The 20,335-nt window shown below is 53.7% G+C and overlaps 2 long non-coding RNA genes across 5 annotated transcripts in view; one reads left to right on the forward strand and one right to left on the reverse strand.

Moving 5' to 3' along the window:
- The window catches only part of LOC140399697 (uncharacterized), a 773,593-nt gene that overhangs the window by 17,624 nt on the left and 735,634 nt on the right, over positions 1 to 20,335 (reverse strand). The window lies entirely within an intron of this gene.
- Positions 6,957 to 20,335, forward strand: part of LOC140399695 (uncharacterized) — a 140,089-nt gene continuing 126,710 nt past the window's right edge. Inside the window, exons 1-4 of one of the 4 annotated variants that reach the window (XR_011937791.1) lie at positions 6,957 to 7,064; positions 7,604 to 7,737; positions 8,074 to 8,180; positions 10,184 to 10,289. This is a non-coding gene — a long non-coding RNA (uncharacterized lncRNA). Of the gene's footprint in view, positions 7,065 to 7,321; positions 7,738 to 8,073; positions 8,181 to 10,183; positions 10,290 to 20,335 lie in introns of those variants that run through there. The other 3 variants (XR_011937789.1, XR_011937790.1, XR_011937788.1) reach the window with 3 other exon arrangements.

The following is a 20,335-nucleotide window of genomic DNA, read 5'->3' on the forward strand; positions in this document are numbered from 1 at the left end:
GTTTGTGTTGTGACTGATTGTTTGTATTTTGTTATGAACGTCCTCATCGGAATGAAAATATTTTCAAAAAACACAGCAATAATGACCACATTTTTAAAAAAGTAGCTCACGGACTGCAAAATGGGTTTGAAGGTCTTGAGTTAAAAGTCTTAAACTTAAAGGTGGGAATGAGGGAGTTAATTCATCCTTTCCACAGGGGACGTGGGGGAATTGTCCACCATGATCACATTTCTGATTGTGGAATCTTACTGTGCAATCAATATGCCTGCTGTCAGTTTGTACATGTTCAAGTAGAAAGAGAGAAAGAAATCCATCTTCAGAGACTCTGAACTTAATTTTGAAAGTGCCACCATTTTTGCGCTCTTCCTGTGCACAAGCAAAAAATGAAATTGAATCCAAATTTCTCAAGCAGCTCATTAAAGAAATCTGTCCGTGAACAACAAGCAAAATATGACGTGAAACTTTGCAATGAGCTTTGTTTGTCTGGCCAGGAATCGTCTCTCTAAATGGAAGCAGGAATGAAGTTGTGTTTAACTCACATTCTGTGATTTCTTGATGGTTTTTACTCATTCTATGGAAAGCCTTCCTAAGGCGACAGACGAATGGTCATTCCCAACATGTCAGAAATTCAGAGGGAACAAATGTTAAACAAAGACAGAAATAACACAGGACATTGTTGAATCTGTTGTTATCTGCTGAATTAACATAACTATAGACAGGACAAGTGTTACCTTTGCAGACACAGGAAACACACCGAGGGGGACATTCCTGACAGAAAGTCGGGGGTGGGGACAGCACACAGGTCACTGAGGAGATCTCAGTCCAAACTGTTTCTAATCATTTCCCAAATGTTTCACAACATTTGTGGCTCTTCCAAAATTTAAGATACTTTGCTGTCTGTATTCTGTGAATCCAGCTGTGAAATATCTTCACTTCAATGTCTTTTCCCCAACACTATCCCCATGTCCCTTTATGTCATTGGGATTTAGAAATCAGTCAATCTCTGCTTTAAACTTGGTCAATATCTTTCCATCTTTGAGAGTGGAGACATCACCAGGAATGTGGGATTAGATCTCCAGGGTTAGGTTGGAGAAACAGGGCTCGTTCGGGTCCTATTGAATCAATCTCACCTCCGAGGACAGTCCGGCAACCTCCCTATCAGCCGATTGTCCCTCCGCTGCACTCCCTCTCTGGCAACTATATCCTTTCTATGTTAGGGAGACCGAAACTGTACACAGTACTCCAGGTGTGGTCTCACCAAGGCCTTGTGTAACTGCAGTAAGACATCTCCACTTCTGAATTCAAATCCCTCTTGCAATGAAGGCCAACATATCATTGGTCTTCTTAACTGTTTGCTGCACCCCCTCTCCACTTTCAGTGACTGGTGTACAAGCTCCATTTGTACATCCACATTGCCCAACATATCACCATTTAAATTTGACTCTTTCCTTCAGTTTTTGTTTGACACTAACTTGAACAACTGTCCGAATTGTCTCAGTGTTGTGCTCACATAAAATGGCCACCGTTCAGTAACTTAAAATGGCTGACTGCTGATCGTGGTTTTGTTTAGACAGATTCCCAGAGAGCGAGATAGAGAGATGCAGAGACAGAGAAGATGGGGAGAATAACAGAATACATTAATTTAAGATTCAGAATCGCCATCAAACACTGTCAGCAAAAGTACATCATGGGGTTAGATTCAGCTATCACATCCCTCTACACTGTCCCCATCAAACACTCTCAGGACAGGTACAGCACGGGGTTAGATAGAGAGTAAACCTCCCTCTACACTTTCCCAAGGGACACACAGAGAGTGAGGGACACACAGAGAGCGAGGGACACACATAGAGCGAGGGACACACAGAGAGCGAGGAACACACAGAGAGATTGGGACGCACAGAGAGCGAGGGACACACAAAGAGCAAGGGACACACAAAGAGCGAGGGGTGCACAGAGAGCGAGGGACACACACAGAGAGCGAGGGACACACAGAGAGCGAGGAACACACACAGAGAGCGAGGGACACACAGAGAGCGAGGTACACACAGAGTGCGAGGGACACACAGAGAGCGAGGGACACACAGGGAGCGAGGGACACACAGAGAGCGAGGGACACACAGAGCGAGGGACACAGAGAGAGCGAGGGACACACAGAGAGCGAGGGACACACAGAGAGCAAGGGACACACAGAAACCAAGGGAAACACAGAGAGCAAAGGACACACACAGAGCGTGGGACACATAGAGATCGAAGGACGCACAGAGAGAGGGACGCACAGAACGAGGGACACAGAGAGCGAGGGACACAGAGAGCGAGGGACACATAGAGCGAGGCACAGAGAGAGCGAGGGACACAGAGAGCGAGGGACACACAGAGAGCGAGGAACACACACACAGAGCGAGGGACACACAGAGAGTGAGGGACACACAGAGAGCTGGGACACACCGAGAGCGAGGGACACACAGAGAGCGAGGGACACACACAGAAAGCGAGGGACACACACAGAGAGCAAGGAACACACAGAGAGCGAGGGACACACACAGAGAGCGAGGGACACACACAGAGAGCGAGGGCCACACAGAGAGCGAGGGACACACAGAGAGCGAGGAACACACACAGAGAGCGAGTGTCACACAGAGAGCGAGCGACACACAGAGAGCGAGGGACACACAGAGTGCCAGGGACACAGAGCGAGGGACACACAGAGAGCGAGGGACACACAGAGAGCGAGGGACACACAGAGAGCAAGGGACACACAGAGAGCAAAGGACACACACAGAGCGTGGGACACACAGAGATCGAGGGACGCACAGAGAGAGTGACGCACAGAGCGAGGGAAACAGATCGACAGACACAGAGAACGAGGGACACATAGAACGAGGCACACAGAGAGCGAGGGACACAGAGAGTGAGGGACACAGAGAGCGAGGGGTGCACAGAGAGCGAGGGACACACACACAGAGCGAGGGACACACAGAGAGCGAGGTACACACAGAGAGCGAGGGACACACAGAGAGCGAGGGACGCACAGAGAGCGAGGGATACACAGAGGTCGAGGAACACAGAGAGCGAGGGGTGCACAGAGAGCGAGGGACACACACTGAGAGCTCGGGACGCTCAGAGAGCTCGGGACAAACAGAGAGCGAGGGCACAGAGAGCAAGGGGTGCACAGAGAGCGAGGGACACACACAGAGAACGAGGGACACACATAGAGAGCGAGGGACACACAGAGAGCGAGGGACACACAGAGAGTGAGAGGCACACAGAGAGTGAGAGGCACACAGAGAGTGAGGGACACACAGAGAGCGAGGGACACACAGAGAGTGAGGGACACACAGAGAGCGAGGGACACACAGAGAGCGAGGGACACACAGAGAGCGAGGGACACACAGAGACCGAGAGACACACAGAGAGCGAGGGACAGATACAGAGAGCGAGGGACACACACAGTGCGAGGGACACACACAGAGAGCGAGGGACACACAGAGACCGAGAGACACACAGAGAGCGAGGGACAGACACAGAGAGCGAGGGACACACACAGTGCGAGGGACACACACAGAGAGCGAGGGACACACAGAGACCGAGAGACACACAGAGAGTGAGGGACACACAGAGCGCGAGGGACACACAGAGAGCGAGGAACACACACAGAGAGTGAGGGACACACACAGAGAGCGAGGGACACACACAGAGAGCGAGGGACACACACAGAGATCGAGAGACACATACAGAGAGCGAGGGGCACACACAGAGAGCGAGGGACACACAGAGATCGAGCGACACACAGAGAGCGAGGGACACACAGAGCGAGGGGTGCACAGAGAGCGAGGGACACACACAGAGAGCGAGGGACGCACAGAGAGCTAGGGACACACAAGGTGCGAGGAAGACACACAGAGAGTGATGGACACACAGAGCGCGAGGGACACAGAGAGTGAGGGGTGCACAGAGAGCGAGGGACACGCACAGAGCGAGGAACACACAGAGAGCGAGGGACACACAGAGAGCGATGGACACACCGAGAGCGAGGGACGCACAGAGAGCGAGTGACACACACAGAGCGAGGGACACACAGGGAGCGAGGGACACACAAAGAGCGAGGGACGCACAGAACGAGGGACACACAGAGAGCGAGGGTCACACAGAGAGCGAGGGACACACAGAGAGCAAGGGACACACAGAGAGATAGGGACACACAGAGAGCGATGGACACACCGAGAGCGAGGGACGCACAGAGAGCGAGTGACACACACAGAGCGAGGGACACGCACAGAGCGAGGGACACACAGAGAGCGAGGGACACACAGAGAGCGATGGACACACCGAGAGCGAGGGACGCACAGAGAGCGAGTGACACACACAGAGCGAGGGACACACAGGGAGCGAGGGACACACAAAGAGCGAGGGACGCACAGAACGAGGGACACACAGAGAGCGAGGGTCACACAGAGAGCGAGGGACACACAGAGAGCAAGGGACACACAGAGAGCAAAAGACACACACAGAGCGTGGGACACACAGAGAGCGAGGGAGACACAGAGCGAGGGACACACAGAGAGCGAGGGACACACAGAGAGCAAGGGACACACAGAGAGCAAAGGACACACACAGAGCGTGGGACACACAGAGATCGAGGGACGCACAGAGAGAGGGACGCACCGAGCGAGGGACACAGAGCGAGGGACACAGAGAGCGAGGGACACATAGAGCGAGGCACACAGAGAACGAGGGACACAGAGAGCGAGGGGTGCACGGAGAGCGAGGGACACACACAGAGACCGAGGGACACACAGAGAGCGAGGGACGCACAGAGAGCGAAGGACGCACAGAGAGCGAGGGACACACAGAGGGCGAGGGACACAAAGTGCGAGGGACACAGAGAGTGAGGAGTGCACAGAGAGCGAGGGACACGCACAGAGCGAGGGACACTCAGAGAGCGAGGGACGCAGAGAGATCGAGTGGCGCACAGAGAGCGAGGGACGCACAGAGAGCGAGGGACGCACAGAGTGCGAGGGACAAACAGAGAGCGAGGGACGCACAGAAGGAGGGACACACAGAGAACGAGGGACACACAGAGAGCGGGGGACACTCAGAGAGCGAGGGACACACTGAGAGCGAGGGACACACAGTGAGCGAGGGACGCACAAAGAGCGAGGGGCACATAGAGAGCGAGGGACACATAGAGAGGGAGGGACACATAGAGAGCGAGGGACACACTGAGAGCGAGGGACACACTGAGAGCGAGGGACACACCGTGAGCCAGGGACACACAGAGAGCGAGGGACACACAGAGATCGAGGGACGCACAGAGAGCGGGGGATGCACAGAGAGCGAGGGACGCACAGAGAGGGAGGGACACATAGAGAGCGAGGGACACACTGAGAGCGAGGGACACACTGAGAGCGAGGGGCACACCGTGAGCGAGGGACACACAGAGAGCGAGGGACACACAGAGATCGAGGGACGCACAGAGAGCGGGGGATGCACAGAGAGCGAGGGACACACAGAGAGCGAGGGACACACAGAGAGCGAGGGACACACAGAGAGCGAGGGACGCACAGAGAGCGAGGGACACATAGAGAGCGAGGGACACATAGGGAGCGAGGGACACATAGTGAGCGAGGGACACACTGAGAGCGAGGGACACACCGTGAGCGAGGAACACACAGAGAGCGAGGGACACACAGAGATCGAGGGACGCACAGAGAGCGAGGGATGCACAGAGAGCGAGTGACGCACAGAGAGTGAGGGGTACACAGAGAGTGAGTGGTACACAGACAGTGAGGGGTACACAGAGAGCGAGGGACACAGCTAGAGCGAGGGACACAGCGAGACCGAGGGACGCAGAGAGAGCGACGACACAGCAAGAGCGAGGGACACAGCGAGAGCGAGAGGCACAGCGAGAGAAGGAGAGAGAGAGATAGAGTGATAGAAAGTGAGAGAGATGTACACAGTGAGCGAGAGTGGGACAAAGAGAGAGAGGGATAGAGATAGAGGGACAGGGAGAGAGGGGGACAGAGAGGGGGGGAACTTTTTGGGAGAGGGCGACAGAGAGTGACACAGAGAGAAAGAGGTAGACAGTGAAAGAGAGGGATAGAGTGAGAGGACACTTTGAGAGCAACAGGGACACAGAGGGAGAGAGGGACAGAGAGAGGTGGGCACACGGAGAGAGTGAGGGACACACACAGAGAAAGAGGTACACAGCGGGTCAGGATCTGAGGTTTCGGGGACGGGAGTGGGTCAGGATGTGAGGGTTAGGGGACATGAGGGTGTGATGGTGTGAGGGTGCCAGGACGTGAGGCAGTCAGGACATTAGGGTTATCAAACTGACCGTTTTCATTCAATCCAAATTGTTTCTTTATAAATTCTAATCTCAGGAATTAACATCAGAAGATTTCAGTGAAAAATCTGTCCGTGAACAACAAGTAAAATATGAAGTGAAACTTTGCAATGAGCTTTGTTTGTCTGGCCAGGAATCTTCTCTCTAAATGGAAGCAGAAATGAAGTTGTGTTTAACTCACATTCTGTGATTTCTTGCTGGTTTTTACTCATTCTATGGAAAGCCTTCCTAAGGCGACAGACGAATGGTCATTCCCAACATGTCAGAAATTCAGAGGGAACAAATGTCAAACAAAGACAGAAATCATGGGCGAAATTCTCCGCCCCGCCCCGCCACATTTCTGCGCCGACCGGCCGGCCAATGGGGTTTCCCATTGTGGGGCAGCCCCACGCCGTCGGGAAACCCCCGAGCGCCGGCAGAACGGAGACTCCCGCCGGCGGAGAATGACGCCCAAGGACAGGACATTGTGAATCTGTGGCTGTCTGCTGAATTAACATAACCATAGACAGGACAAGTGTTACCTTTTCAGACAGGAAACACACCGAGGGGGACATTCCTGACAGAAAGTCGGGGGTGGGGACTGCACACAGGTCACTGAGGAGATCTCAGTCCAAACTGTTTCTAATCATTTCCCAATTCTATTTTAAATTATGATTCAATCCTATTGGGAGGGGAGTGAGTGAGAGAGAGATGTGGCAGATGCAGTATAACATGGATAAATGTGAGGTTATGCACTTGGGTAGAAAAAATAAGAACGTCCCTGTCTAATAATTACATTTAATCCAATTTTTTCCGGCCTGCTCAGTGAACAACACTGGTGTGGGGAAGGCCAAGGTTTAGCTGAAGTCACATTCTGTGTGTGTGGGGCTGAGCAGCAAGGAGATCAGCATCTCTTGTCACCCATTTACATGTCAATAGAGAGCTGTCCTCTGAGACAGACATTCCACACATGGCAGAGACTAGGGGTGGAGTCTGCTCACAGCTCACTGAGGATATATCTGTGTCTGAGGGACTTCAGTTCACAAACCAAAAACCCACGACACTGAAAACATTACCCCTCTGCTTCAGTGTGTGTGTGTGTGCGTGTGTGTCGCTGGGTGTGTCAATCTGTCTGTTTTGAGCTGTGCATTTTGGGTGTTGACATGTTGCTGATTGGCTCGAGATTGGAAATGTTGGACTCCTGTTGTGCTGTTTTGTATTTTTTTTTAAATGTCCCTGTTATTGTCTTTATAACCAATTTTATCTCCTTTTTTTCTCCAGAGGCATCTTTATTTGGAAAACTGGAAGGAGGTCGGGAATCCTGTGAGGAGGACGAGGGAGTGTGAATTCTTCTCGAGGGAGCGCTGGCTCAGGCCTGTTCCGCAGGCTTCACCCGGGTTATTACCCTGACTGAGGTTTAATATTAATATTGGAGGGATCAAAGAGAGTGAGGGAGGGAGACATAAATATGTATAAGAGGTACAGAGAGACAGCAAGAAACACAAGAGAAGGGGATTTTCACAGTAACTTCATTGCAGTATTAATATAAGCCTAATTCTGATAATAAAAAGATTTTGAGTATTAATTGTCTCTCAATCTTTTTTAACCTCTGGTTGAAAGCTGTGACTTATTTGTATTCGGATGTTGCTGAGGAGTTGTAAAACTGAAAAGGGGACCCTGGGCTCTCGCTGTATTAAATAGTTTCAATCTTTTCCAGTGGTTTAGTTAAATTTTCTCCCTCTTTTTCCCAGGAATTTGAATTTTGAAAGACTGCAATGTGAGCAGGAATCTTTGGACAAAGACTATTCTCCAGAGGACAAGTGGATGGACTGAGGCCTACTCCACAGGCCGCACTCACGTGAGTTGTCTCTTTATTGCCTCCCTGACCTTGCACTTAGACACAAACACATTAACCCTTTGGTGGGCGGCAAAGAGTAAAATACAAATCTGGAATATGAAGCTGTCTAATTTTGTTCCAAAATGACAGGGGTTATATTGATTCTGAGCGTCCCAGGGGGTGGGGGGGGGGGGGGGCGGGGGGGATGCTGGGGGAGGGGGCATTTCACTGTTTCAGCCAATCTCTGCAATCTGGGAGAGAGAGCGAGAGAAATCTCAGATCAGAAACTCTGAACTCACTTTTGAAAGTGGTCATCATTTGTTGGGCTCTCCCTGTGCCCAGGTTGCCTGCAGAATTCACAAAATTAACGATAGCGGGGTCACTTTTAAAATGAATCCATTGACTGTAAAGTAATCTCGATTGCCCGGAATTAAAGTCCCTTAACTTAAAGCGGGTATAATTCTGGAATGAAGCCTGTGTTTTAGGCCGAGACACAAGTTTTTATTTTAGAAAATACAGCACAGAACAGGCCCTTCGGCCCACAATGTTGTGCCGAACCTTTGTCCTAGATTAATCATAGATTATCATTGAATTTACAGTGCAGAAGGAGGCCATTCGGCCCTTTGAGTCTGCACCGGCTCTTGGAAAGCACACCCTACCCAAACTCAACACCTCCACCCAACACAAAGGGCGATTTTGGACACTAAGGGCAATTTTTCATGGCCAATCCACCTAACCTGCACATCTTTGGACTGTGGGAGGAAACTGGAGCACCCAGAGGAAACCCACGCAGACAAGGGGAGGATGTGCAGACTCCGCACAGACAGTGATCCAAGCCGGAATCGAACCTGGGACACTGGAGCTGTGAAGCAATTGTGCTATCCACAATACTACCGTGCTGCCCTTAAGAACAAATAAATCTACACTATATCATTTAACCGTAATCCATGTAACTATCCAATAGCTGCTTGAAGGTCCCGAATGTTTCCGATTCAACTACTTCCACAGGCAGTGCATTCCATGCCCCTACTACTCTCTGGGTAAAGAACCTACCTCTGACATCCCTCCTATATCTTCCACCTTTCACCTTAAATTTATGTCACCTTGTAATGGTTTGTTCCACCCGGGGAAAAAGTCTCTGACTGTCTACTCTTATCTATTCCCCTGATCATCTTATAAACCTCTATCAAGTCGCCCCTCATCCTTCTCCGTTCTAATGGGAAAAGGCCTAGCACCCTCAACCTTTCCTCCTAAGACCTACTCTCCATTCCAGGCAACATCCTGGTAAAGTATGAGGGTGAAATTAAATTCGCAGGAGGTCATTTGAATTCAGTTTGCTGTGGTTATGAATGTTGGATTCCTGTGTGTGACCCTGTCTCTCTTTCTTTCTCCTTCCCAACTATTAGAATGAGAGTGAGAAAGAGAGAGAGAGTACAGAAAGAGTGTGGGGCTGGGGGGTAATGGAGATTAGAGAGAGGGAGAGGAGAAAGAAAGAGAGGGTGGAGGGAGAGGGAGGTCGTGAAAAAGAGAGGCTTTCTCTCCCTTTCTGTCTTCTTTCCATTCTTGCCTCTCTCTCTCTCTCTGTCTCGCCTGCTTTCTGCCTCTATCTGTCCATTTCTCTCCAGCTTTTTAGTGTCTCTTTAAACCTTTAATCGAAGAAAACCACCCCACAAACTGCAATGGGGAGTCTCATCACATCTTTCTGGGGATACCCTGATTAGGGAAATAAATAGAAATAAATGCTGGGAGGGTGATGAGGGATAACGAGGGAGACAGAAATATGAATGAGAGGGATAGAGAGACCGAATGAGATAGCGAGAGAGAGAGAGAGAGAGAAAGAGAAACACAAGGGAAGCGGGAACTATCTCTCAATCATTTTTATTCTGTGGTTTATAACTGAGATTATTGTAGGTGGATGTTGCTGAGAGTGTGTGTGACTGAGAGGTGGAATCTTGGCCTCTTGCTGTGCTACAAGTTTAAACATTTTCCTGCGTTTTAGTTAATTTTCTCCCTCTTTTTCCCAGGAATTTGAACTTTGAAGACTGCAATGCGACCAGGAATGTTTGGACAAAGGCTATTCTCCAGAGGACAAGTGGATGGACTGAGGCCTACTCCACAGGCCGCACTCACGTGAGTTGTCTCTTTATTGCCTCCCCGGCCTTGCACTTAGACACAAACACATTAACCCTTTGGTGGGCGGCAAAGAGTGAAATACAAATCTGGAATATGAAGCTGTCTAATTTTGTTCCAAAATAACAGGGGTTATATTAATTCTGAGCGTCCCGGGTATTTGTGGTGGGGTAGGGGATAGGGGGGAGGGGAGAGGGGGGGACGATTTCACGGTTTCAGCCACTCTCTGCAACCTGGTAGCAAATGTAAACAACACTCAACACTGCCGACTGCACCTTCTGGGATCTTTCTGTGTGCCAATGGATTTCGTTTTAGAAAGGTTTTTCTTCATTTTAAGAGGCAGTTTAACTCTTTCAGAAACTGAAGGGACTTCTCCAGGGATGTTCCAATCCACACATGACACGGCGGTGGGGGTGGGGTTGTTAGGTGCAGTGGGGAATGGGGCACCCAGCAGGAGTGAGGGGGGGAGGGAGGAAGGACAGTGTCCCATCGGTTAGGTCCAGATAGCTGCCGCTGTGGGATCTTGCTGTTCACTCAGCAACAGTGACCACAACTCTTACAATAAAATAGCTCTCCCAGTGTTTGCGTGGGTTTCGCCCCCACAACCCAAAGATTTGCAGGCTCGGGGGACTGGCCACACGGAATTGTCCCTGAATTGGAAAAAATGAATTGGGCACTCTAAATTTATAAAAATAAATAAATAAATCTACAGTCCCTACTTCTTTAAAAAAAACAAAGCTCACAGACTGCAAAGTGGGTTTGAAGGTCTCGAATGTTAAAGTTTTAAACTTGAGTGGTTGCGAACGAGGGAGTGAATGAACCCTTCCTGCTGCACTGACGGGATATTCAGCCAGATCTCATAGCCGCTGAGAGAGAAATCCACCATCAGAAACTCGGAACTCAATTTGGAAAGTGTCACCATTTTGGGGACCTCCCCGTGCACAAGTTGCCTGCAGAATTCCGGAAATGAACCAACAGTGGGGTCACTTTAATAATGAATCCATCGACTGTAAAGTAATCTCGAATTATAGTCCCTTAACTTGAAGCGGGGATAATTCTGGAATAAAGCCTGTGTTTTAGGCCGAGATTTAAATGTGAGGGTGAAATGAAATTGACAGGGAGCCATTTGAATTCAGTTTGCTGTGGTAGTGATTGTTCGATTCCTGTGTGTGACCATCTCAGTCTCTCCATCCCTCTCAGTCTCTCACCCTCTCAGTCTCTCTCACCCTCTCAGCCTCTCTCTCCCTCTCAGTCTCTCTCACCCTCTCAGTCTCTCTCCCTCTCAGCCTCTCTCTCCCTCTCAGTCTCTCTCTCCCTCTCAGTCTCTCACCCTCTCAGTCTCTCACCCTCTCTCTCCCTCTCAGTCTCTCTCCCTCTCAGTCTCTCACCCTCTCAGTCTTTCCCTCCCTCTCAGTCTCTCCCTCTCTCTCTCCCTCTCAGTCTCTCCCCCTCTCAGCCTCTCCCTCCCTCTCAATCTCTCACGCTCTCAGTCTCTCTCCCTCTCAGTCTCTCTCTCTCCCTCTCAGTCTCTCCCCCTCTCAGCCTATCCCTCCCTCTCAATCTCTCACCCTCTCAATCTCTCCCTCCCTCTCAGTCTCTCCCTCTCACTCTCTCTCCCTCTCAGTCTCTCACCCTCTCAGTCTCTCTCTCCCTCTCAGTCTCTCTCTCCCTCTCAGTCTCACCCTCTCAGTCTCTCGCCCTCTCAGCCTCTCTCACCCTCTCAGTCTCTCTCCCTCTCAGCCTCTCTCCCTCTCAGTCTCCCTCACCCTCTCAGCCTCTCTCTCCCTCTCAGCCTCTCTCACCCTCTCAATCTCTCGCCCTCTCAGTCTCTCTCTCCCTCTCAGCCTCTCTCCCTCTCAGCCTCTCTCTCCCTCTATGTCTCTCTCTCCCTCTCAGCCTCTCTCCCTCTCAGCCTCTCTCACCCTCTCAGCCTCTCTCTCCCTCTCAGCCTCTCTCTCCCTCTCAGCCTCTCTCCCTCTCAACCTCTCTCTTCCTCTCAATCTCTCTCCCTCTCAGTCTCTCTCTCCCTCTCAGTCCCTCTCCCTCTCAGCCTCTCTCACCCTCTCAGTCTCTCTCTCCCTCTCAGCCTCTCCCTCTCAGCCTCTCCCTCTCAGTCTCTCTCTCCCTCTCAGCCTCTCAGTCCCTCTCAGCCTCTCTTTCCCTCTCAGTCTCTCTCAGCTTCTCTCTCCCTCTCAGTCTCTCTCTCCCTCTCAGCCTCTCTCCCTCTCAGTCTCTCTCGCCCTCTCAGCCTCTCTCACCCTCTCAGTCTCTCTCTCCCAGTCTCTCACCCTCTCAGTCTCTCTCCCTCTCAGTCTCTCTCTCCCTCTCAGTCTCTTTCTCCCTCTCAGTCTCTCTCAGCCTCTCTCCCTCTCAGTCGCTTTCTCCCTCTCAGTCTCTCTCTCCCTCTCAGTCTCTCTCACCCTCTCAGCCTCTCTCACCCTCTCAGCCTCTCTCCCTCTCAGTCTCTCTCTCCCTCTCAGTCTCTCTCTCCCTCTCAGTCTCTCTCGCCCTCTCAGTCTCTCTCGCCCTCTCACCCTCTCAGTCTCTCTCCCTCTTAGCCTCCCTCACCCTCTCAGCCTCTCTCCCTCTCAGCCTCTCTCTCCCTCTCAGTCTCTCTCCCTCTCTGTCTCTCTCTCCCTCTCAGCTTCTCTCTCCCTCTCAACCTCTCAGTCTCTCTCAACCTCTCAGTCTCTCTCCCTCCTGAGACAGTCGATTTGAAAATGTCATGAGACAGCCCTGTCCTGTCCTGAGACAGTCGATTTGAAAATGTCCTGAGACAGCCCTGTCCTGTCCTGAGACAGTCGATTTGAAAATGTCCTGAGACAGCCCTGTCCTGTCCTGAGACAGTCGATTTGAAAATGTCCTGAGACAGCCCTGTCCTGTCCTGAGACGGTCGATTTGAAAATGTCCTGAGACAGCCCTGTCCTGTCCTGAGACAGTCGATTTGAAAATGTCCTGAGACAGCACTGTCCTGTTCTGAGACAGTCGATTTGAAAACGTCCTGAGACAGCCCTGTCCTGTCCTGAGACAGTCGATTTGAAAAAGTCCTGAGACAGCCCTGTCCTGTCCTGAGACAGCCGATTTGAAAATGTCCTGAGACAGCCCTGTCCTGTCCTGAGACAGTCGATTTGAAAATGTCCTGAGACAGCCCTGCCCTGTTCTGAGACAGTCGATTTGAAAACGTCCTGAGACAGCCCTGTCCTGTCCTGAGACAGTCGATTTGAAAAAGTCCTGAGACAGCCCTGTCCTGTCCTGAGACAGTCGATTTGAAAATGTCCTGAGACAGCCCTGTCCTGTCCTGAGACAGTCGATTTGAAAATGTCCTGAGACAGCCCTGTCCTGTCCTGAGACAGTCGATTTGAAAATGTCCTGAGACAGCCCTGTCCTGTCCTGAGTCAGTCGATTTGAAAATGTCCTGAGACAGCCCTGTCCTGTCCTGAGACAGTCGATTTGAAAATGTCCTGAGACAGCCCTGTCCTGTCCTGAGACAGTCGATTTGAAAATGTCCTGAGACAGCCCTGTCCTGTCCTGAGACGAGTCGATTTGAAAATGCCTCCAGAGGGAAAGAGAGGGGGTGTGGGAGAAATTCCCTGTCTCACTCTTCCCCACCGCATCCCCCTCCCCTCACCGAGCCTCCCTCTCCAGCTATTTCCCTCTATATTTCCTCTTCCAATAAAATGATAAAAACACCAATGTGATTTGTCGTTATTTGAATGGGGAGGCTGGTGGGGGTGGGGAATGTGTGTGTGTGTGGGGGTGGGGTGTGTGTGGGGGTGTGTGTGTGTGTGGGGGTGGGATGTGTTTGTGTGGGAGTGGGGTGTGTGGGGGTGGGGTGTGTGTGTGTGTGGGGGGGTGGGGAATGTGTGTGTGTGTGGGGGTGGGGTGTGTGGGGGTGGGGTGTGTGTGTGTGGGGGTGGGGAATGTGTGTGTGTGTGGGGGTGGGGTGTGTGTGGGGGTGGGGTGTGTGGGGGTGGGGTGTGTGTGTGTGTGTGTGGGGGGGGCTATGGGGGGAGGGGTTGTTCAGAGAGCCGCAGGATCTGGGCTGGGCTCCTGTCTCCATCATGTTTATTTTCTGTGGGATCCTGCTGTGCGCACTGCAACATGTAACCATGAACGTGTCGACGTCCATCATGTTGCCGAGGAGCTGGAATTGAAGTTGTAAATGTGAGGCTGTTTAAGGGACTGTTTCTAATCCCAGAATAGCTCCTGTGCTGAAGACGGACTGATTAGTGACGTGATGGTGATGGGGAGGGGGGTGCGTGTGTGGAGAGAGGTGGGGGGTTAATTCAGCTCGCTGAGTTCTCCAAAGTCTCCAGTCCCCCCCCCCCCACCCCTGCCCCACTGCCAGTGGAAAGAGGGGCTTCCATTGAATCAGAGAATTTCCCAATCGCACGGTGCCCGTGTGTAACTGTGATTAATGTCACGGTTCCTTATGAAAGTCCAGGGGACTATTTGAATCAACTTTTACTGAGTTTCTGCTTGTCCCATTCTCAGTCTGTCTCCCTCTCTCAGTCTCTCTCGCTCTCTCTCAGTCTCTCTCCCTCTCTCTGTCTCTCTCTACCTCTCTCTGTCTCTCACCCCCTCTGTTCCTCTCCCTCTCAACCTCTCTCCCTCTCAGCCTCTCTCCCTCTCAGCCTCTCACCCTCTCAGCCTCTCACCCTCTCAGCCTCTCACCCTCACAGCCTCTCTCCCTCTCAGCCTCTCAGCCACTCACCCACTCAGCCTCTCACCCTCTCTCCCTCTCAGCCTCTCAGCCTCTCACCCTCTCAGCCTCTCACTCTCTCACCCTCTCTCCCTCTCTCCCTCTCACCCTCTCAGCCTCTCTCCCTCTCAGCCTCTCACCCTCTCTCCCTCTCTCCCTCTCAGCCTCTCACCCCTCACCCTCTCAGCCTCTCAGCCTCTCACTCTCTCAGCCTCTCACCCTCTCTCCCTCTCAGCCTGTCTCCCTCAGCCTCTCAGCCTCTCAGCCTCTCACCCTCTCTCCCTCTCTGTCTCTCTCTCCCTCTCAGTCTCTCTCGCCCTCAGCCTCTCTCCCTCAGCTTCTCAGCCACTCTCCCTCTCAGTCTCTCTCTCCCTCTCAGCCTCTCACCCTCTCAGCCTCTCCGTCCCTCTCAGTCTCTCTCTCCCTCTCAGTCTCTCTCCCTCAGCCTCTCCCTCTCAGTCTCTCTCCCTCTCAGCCTCCCTCTCAGCCTCTCTCCCTCTCAGTCTCTCTCTCCCTCTCAGCCTCTCTCTCCCTCTCAGTCTCTCTCTCCCTCTCAGTCTCTCTCTCCCTCTCAGCCCCTCCCCCTCTCAGCCTCTCTCCCTCTCAGGCTCTCACCCTCTCTCCCTCTCAGTCTCTCTTGCCCTCTCAGCCTCTCTCCCTCAGCCTCTCACACTCTCAGTCTCTCACCCTCTCAGTCTCTCTCCCTCTCAGCCTCTCTCTCCCTCTCAGTCTCTCTCTCCCTCTCAGTCTCTCTCTCCCTCTCAGCCCCTCCCCCTCTCAGTCTCTCTCCCTCTCAGCCTCTCTCCCTCTCAGCCTCTCTCTCCCTCTCAGCCTCTCTCTCTCAGTCTCTCTCACCCTCTCAGCCTCTCTCTCCCTCTCAGCCCCTCCCCCTCTCAGCCTCTCTCCTTCTCTGTCTCTCTCCCTCTCAGTCTCTCTCTCACTCTCAGTCTCTCTCCCTCTCAGTCTCTCTCCCTCTCAGCCTCTCTCTCCCTCTCAGTCTCTCTCTCCCTCGCAGTCTCTCTCTCTCTCTCAGCCCCTCCCCCTCTCAGTCTCTCTCCCTCTCAGCCTCTCTCCCTCTCAGCCTCTCTCTCCCTCTCAGCCTCTCTCTCTCAGTCTCTCTCACCCTCTCAGCCTCTCTCTCCCTCTCAGCCCCTCCCCCTCTCAGCCTCTCTCCCTCTCTGTCTCTCTCCCTCTCAGTCTCTCTCTCCCTCTCAGTCTCTCTCCCTCAGCTTCTCAGCCTCTCTCCCTCTCAGTCTCTCTCTCCCTCTCAGTCTCTCTCCCTCAGCCTCTCTCCCTCTCAGTCTCTCACCCCCTCAGTCTCTCTCCCTCTCAGCCTCTCTCCCTCTCAGTCTCTCTCTCGCTCTCAGTCTCTCTCTCCCTCTCAGCCCCTCTCCCTCTCAGTCTCTCTCCCTCTCAGCCTCTCTCCCTCTCAGCCTCTCTCTCCCTCTCAGCCCATCCCCCTCTCAGCCTCTCTCCCTCTCTGTCTCTCTCCCTCTCAGTCTCTCTCTCCCTCTCAGTCTCTCTCGCCCTCTCAGCCTCTCTCCCTCAGCTTCTCAGCCTCTCTCCCTCTCAGTCTCTCTCTCCCTCTCAGTCTCTCTCCCTCTCAGTCTCTCACCCTCTCAGTCTCTCTCCCTCTCAGCCTCTCTCTCCCTCTCAGTCTCTCTCGCCCTCTCAGCCTCTCTCCCTCAGCTTCTCAGCCTCTCTCCCTCTCAGTCTCTCTCTCCCTCTCAGTCTCTCTCCCTCCATGTCTCTCTCTCCCTCTCAGCCCCTCCCCCTCTCAGTCTCTCTCCCTCTCAGCCTCTCTCCCGCTCAGCCTCTCTCTCCCTCTCAGCCTCTCTCTCCCTCTCAGTCTCTCTCTCCCTCTCAGCCTCTCTCCCTCAGCCTCTCAGCCCCTCCCCCTCTCAGCCTCTCTCACCCTCTCTCCCTCTCAGCCTCTCACCCTCTCTCCCTCTCAGCCTCTCACCCTCTCAGCCTCTCTCTCCCTCTCAGTCTCTCTCACCCTCTCAGCCTCTCTCTCTCTCTCAGCCTCTCACCATCTCTGTCTCTCCCCCTCTCAGCCTCTCTCCCTCTCAGCCTCTCCCCCTCTCAGTCTCTCTCCCTCTCAGTCTCTCTCCCTCTCACCCTCTCTCCCTCTCAGCCTCTCAGTCTCTCTCCCTCTCACCCTCTCTCCCTCTCAGTCCCTCTCTCTCTCAGCCTCTCCCTCTCTGCCTCTCTCCCTCTCAGTCTCTCTCGCTCTCAGACTCTCTCCCTCTCTCAGTCTCTCTCCCTCAGCCCCTCTCCCTCTCTGTCTCTCTCCCACTCTGTTTCTCTCCCTCTCAGTCCCTCTCTGCCTCTCAGTCTCTCTCCCTCTCAGTCCCTCTCCCTCTCAGCCTCTCTCCCTCTCAGCCTCTCTCCCTCTCAGCCTCTCTCCCTCTCAGTCTCTCTCTCCCTCTCAGCCTCTCTCCCTCTCAGCCTCTCTCCCTCTCATTCTCTCTCCCTCAGCCCCTCTCCCTCTCTGTCTCTCTCCCACTCTGTTTCTCTCCCTCTCAGTCCCTCTCTGCCTCTCAGTCTCTCTCCCTCTCAGTCCCTCTCCCTCTCAGCCTCTCTCCCTCTCAGCCTCTCTCCCACTCAGCCTCTCTCCCTCAGCCTCTCAGCCTCTCTCCCTCTCAGCCTCTCTCCCTCTCAGTCCCTCTCTCTCTCAGCCTCTCTCCCTCTCAGCCTCTCTCCCTCTCAGCCCCTCTCCCTCTCAGTCTCTCTCTCCCTCTCAGTCTCTCTCCCTCTCAGCCTCTCTCCCTCTCAGACTCTCTCCCTCTCTCCCTCTCAGTACCTCACTCTCTCACCCTCTCAGCCTCTCAGTCTCTCTCTCCCTCTCAGCCTCTCTCCCTCTCACCCTCTCTGTCCCTCTCTCTCTCAGCCTCTCTCCCTCTCAGCCTATCTCTCCCTCTCAGCCTCTCTCCCTCTCTCCCTCTCAGCCTCTCTCCCTCTCAGCCTATCTCTCCCTCTCAGCCTCTTTCCCTCTCTCCCTCTCAGCCTATCTCTCCCTCTCAGCCTCTCTCCCTCTCTCCCTCTCAGGCTCTCTCCCTCTCTGTCTCTCTCCCACTCTGTTTCTCTCCCTCTCAGTCCCTCTCTCCCTCTCAGTCTCTCTCCCTCTCAGCCTCTCTCCCTCTCAGCCTCTCTCCCTCTCAGCCTCTCTCCCTCAGCCTCTCAGCCTCTCTCCCTCTCAGCCTCTCCCTCTCAGTCCCTCTCTCTCTCAGCCTCTCTCCCTCTCAGTCTCTCACCCTCTCAGCCTCTCAGTCTCTCTCTCCCTCTCAGCCTCTCTCCCTCTCACCCTCTCTGTCCCTCTCTCTCTCAGCCTCTCTCCCTCTCAGCCTATCTCTCACTCTCAGCCTCTCACCCTCTCAGCCTCTCCGTCCCTCTCAGTCTCTCTCTCCCTCTCAGTCTCTCTCCCTCAGCCTCTCTCCCTCTCAGTCTCTCTCCCTCTCAGCCTCCCTCTCAGCCTCTCTCCCTCTCAGTCTCTCTCTCCCTCTCAGCCTCTCTCTCCCTCTCAGTCTCTCTCTCCCTCTCAGTCTCTCTCTCCCTCTCAGCCCCTCCCCCTCTCAGCCTCTCTCCCTCTCAGGCTCTCACCCTCTCTCCCTCTCAGTCTCTCTTGCCCTCTCAGCCTCTCTCCCTCAGCCTCTCACACTCTCAGTCTCTCACCCTCTCAGTCTCTCTCCCTCTCAGCCTCTCTCTCCCTCTCAGTCTCTCTCTCCCTCTCAGTCTCTCTCTCCCTCTCAGCCCCTCCCCCTCTCAGTCTCTCTCCCTCTCAGCCTCTCTCCCTCTCAGCCTCTCTCTCCCTCTCAGCCTCTCTCTCTCAGTCTCTCTCACCCTCTCAGCCTCTCTCTCCCTCTCAGCCCCTCCCCCTCTCAGCCTCTCTCCTTCTCTGTCTCTCTCCATCTCAGTCTCTCTCTCCCTCTCAGTCTCTCTCCCTCTCAGTCTCTCTCCCTCTCAGCCTCTCTCTCCCTCTCAGTCTCTCTCTCCCTCGCAGTCTCTCTCTCTCTCTCAGCCCCTTCCCCTCTCAGTCTCTCTCCCTCTCAGCCTCTCTCCCTCTCAGCCTCTCTCTCCCTCTCAGCCTCTCTCTCTCAGTCTCTCTCACCCTCTCAGCCTCTCTCTCCCTCTCAGCCCCTCCCCCTCTCAGCCTCTCTCCCTCTCTGTCTCTCTCCCTCTCAGTCTCTCTCTCCCTCTCAGTCTCTCTCCCTCAGCTTCTCAGCCTCTCTCCCTCTCAGTCTCTCTCTCCCTCTCAGTCTCTCTCCCTCAGCCTCTCTCCCTCTCAGTCTCTCACCCTCTCAGTCTCTCTCCCTCTCAGCCTCTCTCCCTCTCAGTCTCTCTCTCGCTCTCAGTCTCTCTCTCCCTCTCAGCCCCTCTCCCTCTCAGTCTCTCTCCCTCTCAGCCTCTCTCCCTCTCAGCCTCTCTCTCCCTCTCAGCCCATCCCCCTCTCAGCCTCTCTCCCTCTCTGTCTCTCTCCCTCTCAGTCTCTCTCTCCCTCTCAGTCTCTCTCGCCCTCTCAGCCTCTCTCCCTCAGCTTCTCAGCCTCTCTCCCTCTCAGTCTCTCTCTCCCTCTCAGTCTCTCTCCCTCTCAGTCTCTCACCCTCTCAGTCTCTCTCCCTCTCAGCCTCTCTCTCCCTCTCAGTCTCTCTCGCCCTCTCAGCCTCTCTCCCTCAGCTTCTCAGCCTCTCTCCCTCTCAGTCTCTCTCTCCCTCTCAGTCTCTCTCCCTCCATGTCTCTCTCTCCCTCTCAGCCCCTCCCCCTCTCAGTCTCTCTCCCTCTCAGCCTCTCTCCCGCTCAGCCTCTCTCTCCCTCTCAGCCTCTCTCTCCCTCTCAGTCTCTCTCTCCCTCTCAGCCTCTCTCCCTCAGCCTCTCAGCCCCTCCCCCTCTCAGCCTCTCTCACCCTCTCTCCCTCTCAGCCTCTCACCCTCTCTCCCTCTCAGCCTCTCACCCTCTCAGCCTCTCTCTCCCTCTCAGTCTCTCTCACCCTCTCAGCCTCTCTCTCTCTCTCAGCCTCTCACCATCTCTGTCTCTCCCCCTCTCAGCCTCTCTCCCTCTCAGCCTCTCCCCCTCTCAGTCTCTCTCCCTCTCAGTCTCTCTCCCTCTCACCCTCTCTCCCTCTCAGCCTCTCAGTCTCTCTCCCTCTCACCCTCTCTCCCTCTCAGTCCCTCTCTCTCTCAGCCTCTCCCTCTCTGCCTCTCTCCCTCTCAGTCTCTCTCGCTCTCAGACTCTCTCCCTCTCTCAGTCTCTCTCCCTCAGCCCCTCTCCCTCTCTGTCTCTCTCCCACTCTGTTTCTCTCCCTCTCAGTCCCTCTCTGCCTCTCAGTCTCTCTCCCTCTCAGTCC

The sequence above is a fragment of the Scyliorhinus torazame genome, chromosome 23, assembly GCF_047496885.1.
Source record: "Scyliorhinus torazame isolate Kashiwa2021f chromosome 23, sScyTor2.1, whole genome shotgun sequence".
Taxonomy (NCBI): Eukaryota; Metazoa; Chordata; class Chondrichthyes; order Carcharhiniformes; family Scyliorhinidae; genus Scyliorhinus; species Scyliorhinus torazame.